This window comes from Arachis stenosperma, chromosome 3 (assembly GCF_014773155.1).
Source record: "Arachis stenosperma cultivar V10309 chromosome 3, arast.V10309.gnm1.PFL2, whole genome shotgun sequence".
Classification (NCBI taxonomy): Eukaryota; Viridiplantae; Streptophyta; class Magnoliopsida; order Fabales; family Fabaceae; genus Arachis; species Arachis stenosperma.
Window position 1 is genome coordinate 135,339,804 of NC_080379.1, and position 10,467 is coordinate 135,350,270.

Sequence of the window (10,467 nt, forward strand, 5' to 3'; positions counted from 1 at the left end):
AAGGCCTTCAACCTTCACTAAGACATCCTCTACAAGTCCATAAGCCTGTTTCCTTGAATTGTCTATCATCTCAAGTGAGATTCTTGCACCTTGTACCTCAAAGATCCCTAGTTTCTCCATTACAAAGAGTGGCATGAGGTTTACACTTGACCCCAGGTCACACAGAGCCTTATCAAAGGTCATGGTGCCAATGGTGCAAGGTATTAAGAACCTTCCAGGGTCCGGTTTCTTTTGAGGTATCTTTAGCTGAGCCAATGTACTTAGTTCTTTAATGAGCAATCGAGGTTCATCCTCCCAAGTCTCATTACCAAAGAATATGGCATTCAGCTTCATGATTACTCCTAGATACTAAGCAACTTGCTCTTCAATAATATCTTCATCCTCTTCAGAGGAAGAATACTCATCAGAGCTCATAAATGGCAGAAGTAGGTTCAAAAGAATCTCAATGGTCTTGGTATGAGTCTCAGATTCTCTTGGTTCCTCAGAGGGGAACTCCCTAGTGGTCAGTGGGCGTCCCATGAGGTCTTTCTCACTGGGAATCACTGCCTTTCCTTTCTCCACAGATTCGGCCATGTTGGACGTGGTTATGGCCTTGCACTCTCTCTCGGGATTTTCTTTTGTATTGCTTGGGAGAGTGCTAGGAGGAGTTTCAGTAACTTTCTTACTCAGCTGACCCACTTGTGCCTCCAAATTTCTAATAGAGGATCTTGTTTCATTCATGAAACAAAGAGTGGTCTTGGATAGATCAGAGACTATGTTTGCTAACTTAGAGAGGCTCTACTCAGAGTTCTCTGTCTGTTGCTGAGAAGATGATAGGAAAGGTTTGCTATTGCCAAACCTGTTTCTCCCACCATTATTGTTATTGAAGCCTTGTTGAGGCTTCTGTTGATCCTTCCATGAGAAATTTGGGTGATTCTTCCATGAAGAATTGTAGGTCTTTCCATAGGGTTCTCCCATGTAATTTACCTCTTCCATTGCAGAATTCTCAGCGTCATAAGCTTCTCCTTCAGAGGAGGCTTCTTTAGCACTGCCAGATGCAGCTTGCAATCCAGTCAGATTCTGAGAAATCATATTGACTTAATGAGTCAATATTTTGTTCTGAGCCAATATGGCATTCGGAGTATCAATCTTAAGAACTCCCTTCTTCTGAGTTGTCCCATTGTTCACAGGATTTCTTTCAGAAGTGTACATGAACTGGTTATTTGTAACCATTTCAATGAGTTCCTAAGCTTCTGCAGGAGTTTTCTTCAGATGAATAGATTCACCTGCAGAATGGTCCAATGACATCTTGGATAACTCAGACAGACCATCATAGAAGATACCTATGATGCTCCATTTTGAAATCATGTCAAAAGGACACCTTCTGATCAATTGCTTGTATTTTTCCCAAGCTTCATAGAGGGATTCACCTTCCTTCTGTTTGAAGGTTTGAACTTCCACTCTAAGCTTACTCATCTTTTGAGGTGGAAAGAATTTAGCTAAGAAGGCATTGACCAGCGAAGGAGAAGAAAACAAAGAAGGTATAGAATCCTCTATGTCACAGTATAGAGATTCCTTGATGTGTCAGAGGAAAAGAAGAATAAAAGGATAAGTGATGAGCGGATAATTTGTACACTTTTTGGCATTATTTTTAGTATGTTTTTAGTATCTTTTAGTTAGTTTTTATTATATTTTTATTAGTTTTTAGTTAAAATTCACTTTTCTGGACTTTACTATGAGTTTGTGTGATTTTCTGTGATTTCAGGTATTTTCTGGCTGAAATTGAGGGATCTGAGCAAAAATCTGATCCAGAGACTCAAAAGGACTGCAGATGCTGTTGGATTCTGACCTCCCTGCACTCGAAGTGGATTTTCTGGAGCTACAGAAGCCCAATTGGCGCGCTCTCAACGGCGTTGGAAAGTAGACATCCTGGGATTTCCAGCAATATATGATAGTTCATACTTTGCCCAAGATTTGATGGCCCAAACCGGCGTTCAAAGTCACCTCAAGAAATTCCAGCGTTAAACGCCGGAACTGGCACCTAGATGGGAGTTAAACGCCCAAACTGGCACCAAAGCTGGCGTTTAACTCCAAGGAGAGTCTCTACATGAAAATGCTTCATTGCTCAGCCCAAGCACACACCAAGTGGGCCCGGAAGTGGATTTCTATGTCATTTACTCATCTTTGTACACCTTAGGCTACTAGTTTTCTATAAGTAGGACCTTTTACTATTGTATTTGACATCTTCTGATCTTTGGAACCTTTTTCTTTAGATCTTTTGATCACTTTGGGAGGCTGGCCTCACGGCCATGCCTAGACCTTGTTCTTATGTATTTTCAACGGTGGAGTTTCTACACACCATAGATTAAGATATCACTTGTTCTTCAACTTGATGAAGGTGATGATCCGTGACACTCATCATCATTCTCACTCATGAACAAAGTGACTGACAACCACTCTTGTTCTACAAGCAATCAAAGCTCTAGTGAATATCTCTTGGATTCCTGATACACGATGCATGGTTGATCGCCTGACAAACGAGTGCTCGCCTGACAAACGAGCCAGCCATTCCGTGAGATCAGAGTCTTCGTGGTATAGGCAAGAACTGATGGCGGCATTCAAGAGAATCCGGAAGGTCTAAACCTTGTCTGTGGTATTCTGAGTAGGATTCAATGATTGAATAACTGTGACGTGCTTCAAACTCCTAGCAGGCGGGGCGTTAGTGACAGACGCAAAAGAATCGATGGATTTTATTCCGGCCTGACCGAGAACCGACAGCTGATTAGCCATATGCTGTGACAGAGCATGGGAACATTTTCACTGAGAGGATGGGAGGTAGCCACTGACAACGGTGAAACCCTACATGAGCTTGCCATGGAAAGGAGTAAGAAGGATTGGATGAAGACTGTAGGAAAGCAGAGAGACGGAAGGGAAGGCATCTTCATATGCTTATCTGAAGCTCTCACCAATGATATACATAAGTACCTCTATCTTTATCTTTATGCTTTATTCGTTTATCACTATACCCATTTGAGTCTGCCTGACTGAGATTTACAAGGTGACCATAGCTTGCTTCATAGCAACAATCTCCGTGGGATCGACCCTTACTCGCGTAAGGTATTACTTGGACGACCCAGTGCACTTGCTGGTTAGTTGTGTGAAGTTGTGTTTATGCCATGGTATTGAGCACCAAGTTTTTGGATTCATTACCGGGGATTGTTCTTGAGCTGTGAAAAGTATTGATCACAATTTCGTGCACCAAGTTTTTGGCGCCGTTGCCGGGGATTGTTCTTGTGTATGGACAACTGACGGTTCATCTTGTTGCTTAGATTAGGCATTTATTTTTTTTCGAAATTCTTGAAGATGAATCCTAGAGTTTCATGATGATTTGTTGAAATCTGGCTGGCTGTAAAGCCATGTCTAATTTCATTGGACCGAGGTTTCAACTTATCATCACAAGAGCTTGTTGATCTTGCTTTTGGAACAGTGATCTGCTAAGGCTTGGCTGGCCTTTGGCCATGTCTAGTGTTTTGGACCGAAGCTTTCTTTGAAAGCTTGGCTGGCTGTGAAGCCATGTCTAATTCCTGGACCGGAGTCTTAGACTAGCATTGCACTGACTCCTGGAATTCTCATTAAGAATTTTGATATCTTTTTCCACTTAATTTTCGAAAATCACAAAAAAAATTCACAAAATCATAAAAACCAAAAATATTTGATGTTTCTTGCTTGAGTCTAGTGTCTCATCTTAAGTTTGGTGTCAATTGCATACATTCATTCATGTGTCTTAAGGATCTTCAAGTAATTCTTGATGATTTCTTACTCTGATCTTTGAATTCTTTTGACTTGAGAGTTTATGTGTCTCATATAGTGTCAATAGTATACAAACTGCTAAGTTTGGTGTCTTGCATGCATTGTTATTTGATTTTAGTTACACTTTGATTATTCTCTATTATTAAAAATCCAAAAATATTTTTCAATTTGTGTCTTTTCAAGTCAATAATACAGAGAATTGAAGATTCAGAACATACTGCAGAGGAATTATACAGAAAAAGCTGGGCATTCAAAAATGCCCAGTGAAGAAGACAAACTGGCGTTTAAACGCCAGCCAGGGTACCTGGTTGGGCGTTTAACGCCCAAAAAGGGTGCATTTTGGGCGTTAAACGCCAGAATGGCTAAAGGGGGAAGATTTTGTTTTCAAATCAATTTTTTTCAAGTTTTCAAAGTTTTTCAAAACCAAATCTTTTTCAAATCAAATCTTATCAATCAAATGTTTTCAAAATCAATTTCTTTCCTTTTTCAAAGATACTTACTAACAATTAATGATTTGATTGAACATCTCAAATTTGTTACCTTTTCTGTTGAGAAAGGTTTAATGTTTGAATCATATCTTTTCTTGTTAGGCAAGTCATTAATTTTTAAAATCATATCTTTTCAAATTGTTTTCAAATCATATCTTTTCAATCAAATCTTTTTTTTCTCAATCACATTTTTTTCAAAATAAGTTTTCAATCAAATCTTTTTAACTTCTAATTTCAAATCCTTTTTCAAAAATCACTTGATTTCTTTTCCACTTTTATTTTCGAAAATCAATTAGTGTTTTTCAAAAATGTTTTCAAAATATTTTAATTAATTTTCGAAAAATTATTTCCCTCCTTCTCACATCCTTCTATTTATGGAGTACCACTCCTTCTCAATGCACAATTCGAACCTTATCTAATTAAAGTTCGAATTCTTCTTCTCCTTCTTCTTTCTATTTCTCTTTTCCTCTGACACCTCAAGGAATCTCTATACTGTGACATAGAGGATTCCACATTTTCTTGTTCTCTTCTCTTTTATATGAGCAGGAGCAGAGACAAAGGCATTCTTGCTGAAGCTGACCCTGAACCCGAAAGGACCTTGAAGAGAAAGCTAAGAGAAGCCAAAGCACAACTCTCTTTAGAGGACCTGACCGAATTCTTCAAAGAAGAAGAAGACATGGCAGCCGAAAACAACAATAATGCAAACAATGTAAGGAAGGTGCTGGGTGACTTTACTGCACCTACTCCCGACTTCTATGGGAGAAGCATCTCTATCCCTGCCATTGGAGCAAACAACTTTGAGCTTAAACCTCAATTAGTTTCTCTAATGCAACAGAATTGCAAGTTCCATGGACTTCCAATGGAAGATCCTCATCAGTTCTTAGCTGAATTCTTGCAAATCTGTGACACAGTCAAGACTAATGGGGTAGACCCTGAGGTCTATAGACTGATGCTATTCCCTTTTGCTGTAAGAGACAGAGCTAGAATATGGTTGGACTCTCAACCTAAAGAAAGCCTGAACTCTTGGGAAAAGCTAGTCAATGCCTTCTTGGCAAAGTTCTTTCCACCACAAAGATGGAGTAAGCTTAGAGTGGAAGTCCAAACCTTCAGACAGAAGGATGGAGAATCCCTCTATGAAGCTTGGGAAAGATACAAACAATTGATCAGAAAATGTCCTTCTGACATGCTTTCTGAATGGAGCATCATAGGTATTTTCTATGATGGTCTCTCTGAACTATCTAAGATGTCCTTGGATAGCTCTGCTGGAGGATCTCTTCATCTGAAGAAGACGCCTACAGAAGCTCAAGAGCTCATTGAAATGGTTGCAAATAACCAATTCATGTACACTTCTGAGAGAAATCCTGTGAACAATGGGACAAGTCAGAAGAAAGGAGTTCTTGAGATTGATACTCTGAACGCCATTTTGGCTCAGAATAAAATATTGACTCAACAAGTCAATTTGATTTCTCAAAGTCTGTCTGGAATGCAAAATGCACCAAGTAGTACTAAGGATGCTTCATCTGAGGAAGAAGCTTATGATCCTGAGAACCCTTCAATGGAAGAGGTGAATTACCTAGGAGAACCCTATGGTAACACCTATAATTCTTCATGGAGAAATCACCCAAATCTCTCATGAAAGAATCAAGAGAGACCTCAACAAGGTTTTAATAATAATGGTGGAAGAAACAGGTTTAACAATGGCAAACCTTTTCCATCATCTTCTCAGCAACAGACAGAGAATCCTAAGCAGAACCCCTCTGACTTAGCAACCATGGTCTCTGATCTAATTAAAACCACTCAAAGTTTCATGAATGAAACAAGGTCCTCCATTAGAAATTTGGAGGCACAAGTGGGACAGCTGAGCAAGAAAGTTACTAAACTCCCTCCAAGTACTCTCCCAAGCAACACAGAAGAAAATCCAAAAGGAGAGTGCAAAGCCATAAACATGGCCAAATTTGGAGAGGATGGAGAGGAAGTGGACGCCACTGAGGAAGGCTTCAATGGGCGTGCACTGACCTCCACTGAGTTCCCTACTAAGGAACCATGGAAATCTGAGACTCAAAATGAGACCATAGAGATTCCATTGGACTTACTTCTGCCTTTCATGAGCTCTGACAAGTATTCTTCCTCTGAAGAGGATGAGTATGTCACTGAAGAGCAAGTTGCTAAATACCTTGGAGCAATCATGAAGCTAAATGACAAGTTATTTGGAAATGAGACTTGGGAGGATGAACCTCCTTTGCTCACCAAAGAACTGGATGACTTGTCTAGGCAGAAATTACCTCAAAAGAGACAAGACCCTGGGAAGTTTTCCATACCTTGTACCATAGGCACCATGACCTTCAAGAAGGCTCTGTGTGACTTAGGGTCAAGTGTAAACCTCATGCCTCTCTCAGTAATGGAGAAGCTAAGGATCTTTGAGGTACAAGCTGCAAAAATCTCACTAGAGATGGCAGACAACTCAAGAAAACAAGCTTATGGACTTGTAGAGAATGTTTTGGTTAAGATTGAAGACCATTACATCCCTACTGATTTCATAGTCCTAGAGACTGGGAAATGCATGGATGAAACCATCATCCTTGGCAGACCTTTCCTAGCCACAGCAAAGGCTGTGATTGATGTTGATAGAGGTGAACTGATCATTCACGTGAATGGAGAATCCTTTGTGTTTAAGGCTCAAGGATATCCCTCTGTCACCATAGAGATGAAGCATGAAGAGCTTCTCTCAAATCAGAGTCAAGAAGAGCCCCCACAGTCAAACTCTAAGTTTGGTGTTGGGAGGCCACAACCAAACTCTAAGTTTGGTGTTGAACCCCCACATTCAAACTCTAAGTTTGGTGTTGCGAGGTTCCAACATTGCTCTGAGTATCTGTGAGGCTCCATGAGAGCCCTCTGTCAAGCTACTGACATTAAAGAAGCGCTTGTTGGGAGGCAACCCAATGTTATATTTTACATATTTTCTTTTGTTATTTTATTTTATTTTGTAGGTTGATGATCATAAGAAGTCACAAAATTAATTGAAAAAGCAAAAACAGAATGAAAAACAGGAAGAAAAATAGCACACCCTGGAGGAAGATGCTGCTGGCGTTCAAACGCCAGTAAGCCTAGCAGTTGGGCGTTTAACGCCTAGTCTGGCACCATTCTGGGCGTTTAACGCCAGAAAGGGGCACCAGACTGGCGTTAAACGCCAGAAAAGGGCAAGAACCTGGCGTTAAACGCCAGGAATGGGCACCAGCCCGGCGTTTAACGCCAGCAATGGCTCAAAACGTGAATTTTGATGCCATTTGGTGCAGGGATGACTTTTCCTTGACACCACAGGATCTGTGGACCCACAGGACCCCACCACCACTCTCTCTTCTTCCCCCATTCCCCAATCACCTCAACAGCTCTTCCCCAAAAACCCTTCACCTATCAATCCCATCTTCTCTTCACCACTCACATCCATCCTTCATAAAACCCCACCAACCTCACCCTTCAAATTCAAACCACTTTCCCTCCCAAACCCACCCATAATGGCCGAACCTCATCTCCCTCTCTCCTATATAAACCCTTCTTAACCCCTTCATTTTCACACAACCTAAACAACACTTCTCCCCCTCTTTGGCCGAATACACCACCATCTCCCTCTTCCTCATTTCTTCTTCTTCTACTCTCTTTCTTCTTTTGCTCGAGGACGAGCAAACATTTTAAGTTTGGTGTGGTAAAAGCGTTGCTTTTTCGTTTTTCCATAACCATTATGGCATCCAAGGCCGGAGAAACCTCTAGAAAGAGGAAAGGGAAAGCAAAAGCTTCCACCTCCGAGTCATGGAAGATGGATAGATTCATCTCAAGGGTGCATCAAGACCACTTCTATGAAGTTGTGGCCTTGAAGAAGGTGATCCCCGAGGTCCCCTTTTCACTCAAAAAGGGTGAATATCCGGAGATCCGCCATGAGATCCGAAGAAGAGGTTGGGAAGTGCTTACCAACCCCATTCAACAAGTCGAAATCTTGATGGTTCAAGAATTCTATGCCAATGCATGGATCACCAAGAACCATGATCAAAGTATGAACCCGGATCCAAAGAATTATCTCACAATGGTTCGGGGGAAATACTTGGATTTTAGTCCGGAAAGTGTGAGGGTGGCGTTCAACTTGCCTATGATGCAAGGAGATGAACATCCTTACACAAGAAGGGTCAACTTTGATCAAAGGTTAGACCAAGTCCTCACAGTCATATGTGAAGAGGGCGCACAATGGAAGAGATATTCAAGAGGGAAGCCGGTTCAATTGAGAAGGCATGACCTCAAACCCGTGGCTAGAGGATGGTTGGAGTTTATCCAACGCTCAATCATTCCCACTAGCAACCGGTCCGAAGTTACTTTAGACCGGGCCATCATGATCCATAGCATCATGATTGGAGAAGAAGTGGAAGTTCATGAGGTCATAGCCCAAGAACTCTACAAGGTGGCGGATAAGTCCTCCACCTTAGCAAGGTTAGCCTTTCCTCACCTCATTTGTCACCTCTGTTATTCAGTTGGAGTTGACATAGAGGGAGACATCACCATTGATGAGGATAAGCCCATTACCAAGAAAAGGATGGAGCACACGAGAGACCCCTCTCATCATGAGATCCCTGAGATGCCTCAAAGGATGCACTTTCCTCCACAAAACTATTGGGAGCAACTAAACACCTCCCTAGGAGAATTGAGTTCCAACATGGGACAACTAAGGGTGGAGCACCAAGAACACTCCATTCTCCTCCATGAAATAAGAGAAGATCAAAGAATCATGAGAGAGGAGCAACAAAGGCAAGGAAGAGACATTGAGGAGCTCAAGCACTCCATAGGACCTTCAAGAGGAAGGAAGAGCCGCCATCACTAAGGTGGACCCGTTCCTTGATTTCCTTGTTCTTTATTCTTCTATTTTTCGAATTTTAGTGCTTATGTTTATCCATGTTTGTGTCTCATGATCATTAGTGTCTTAGTGTTTATGCCTTAAAGTTATGAATGTCCTATGAATCCATCACCTTTCTTAAATAAAAACGTGCTTAATTGAAAAGGAAAAGAATTGCATGAATTTTGAATTTTATAACAGTCTAATTATTTTGATGTGGTGGCAACACTTTTGTTCTCTGAATGTATGCTTGAACAGTGCATATGTCTTTTGAATTTGTGGTTCATGAATGTTGGCTCTTGAAAGAATGATGAAAAAGGAGACATGTTATTGAGGATCTGAAAAATCATAAAAATGATTCTTGAAGCAAGAAAAAGCAGTGAATACAAAAAAAAAAAAAGAGAAAACGAAAAAAAAAGGGAAAAGAGAAAGAAAAAGAAAGAAATAAAGTTGTGATCCAAGGCAATAAGAGTGTGCTTAAGAACCCTGGACACCTCTAATTGGGGACTTTAGCAAAGCTGAGTCACAATCTGAAAAGGTTCACCCAATTATGTGTCTGTGGCATGTATGTATCCGGTGGTAATACTGAAAGACAGAATGCTTTGGGCCACAGCCAAGACTCAATAAAGTAGCTGTGTTCAAGAATCATCATACTTAACTAGGAGAATCAATAACACTATCTGGATTCTGAGTTCCTAAAGAAGCCAATCATTCTGAGTTCCAAAGGATAAAGTGAGATGCCAAAACTATTCAGAGGCAAAAAGCTAAAAGCCCCGTTCATCTAATTAATACTGATCTTCATAGATGTTTTTGGAGTTCATTGCATATTCTCTTCTTTTTATCTTATTTGATCTTCAGTTGCTTGGGGACAAGCAACAATTTAAGTTTGGTGTTGTGATGAGCGGATAATTTGTACACTTTTTGGCATTGTTTTTAGTATGTTTTTAGTATCTTTTAGTAAGTTTTTATAATATTTTTATTAGTTTTTAGTTAAAATTCACTTTTCTGGACTTTACTATGAGTTTGTGTGATTTTCTGTGATTTCAGGTATTTTCTGGCTGAAATTGAGGGATCTGAGCAAAAATCTGATCCAGAGACTCAAAAGGACTGCAGATGCTGTTGGATTCTGACCTCCCTGCACTCGAAGTGGATTTTCTGGAGCTACAGAAGCCCAATTGGCGCGCTCTCAACGGCGTTGGAAAGTAGACATCCTGGGCTTTCCAGCAATATATGATAGTCCATACTTCGCCCAAGATTTGATGGCCCAAACCGGCGTTCAAAGTCACCTCAAGAAATTCCAGCGTTAAACGCCGGAAC

At 40.7% G+C, this 10,467-nt stretch overlaps 2 non-coding genes across 2 annotated transcripts; one reads left to right on the forward strand and one right to left on the reverse strand.

Annotated features, from left to right (window-relative positions):
- The first annotated feature begins 1,340 nt into the window (after positions 1–1,340).
- LOC130972265 (small nucleolar RNA R71) lies at positions 1,341–1,449 on the forward strand. The gene has a single exon (XR_009083455.1). It is a non-coding gene; the product is annotated as a small nucleolar RNA R71 (small nucleolar RNA).
- Positions 1,450–5,358: 3,909 nt separating this feature from the next.
- On the reverse strand, positions 5,359–5,466 carry LOC130972683 (small nucleolar RNA R71). Its single transcript, XR_009083847.1, has one exon. It is a non-coding gene; the product is annotated as a small nucleolar RNA R71 (small nucleolar RNA).
- Between the last annotated feature and the right edge of the window lie 5,001 nt (positions 5,467–10,467).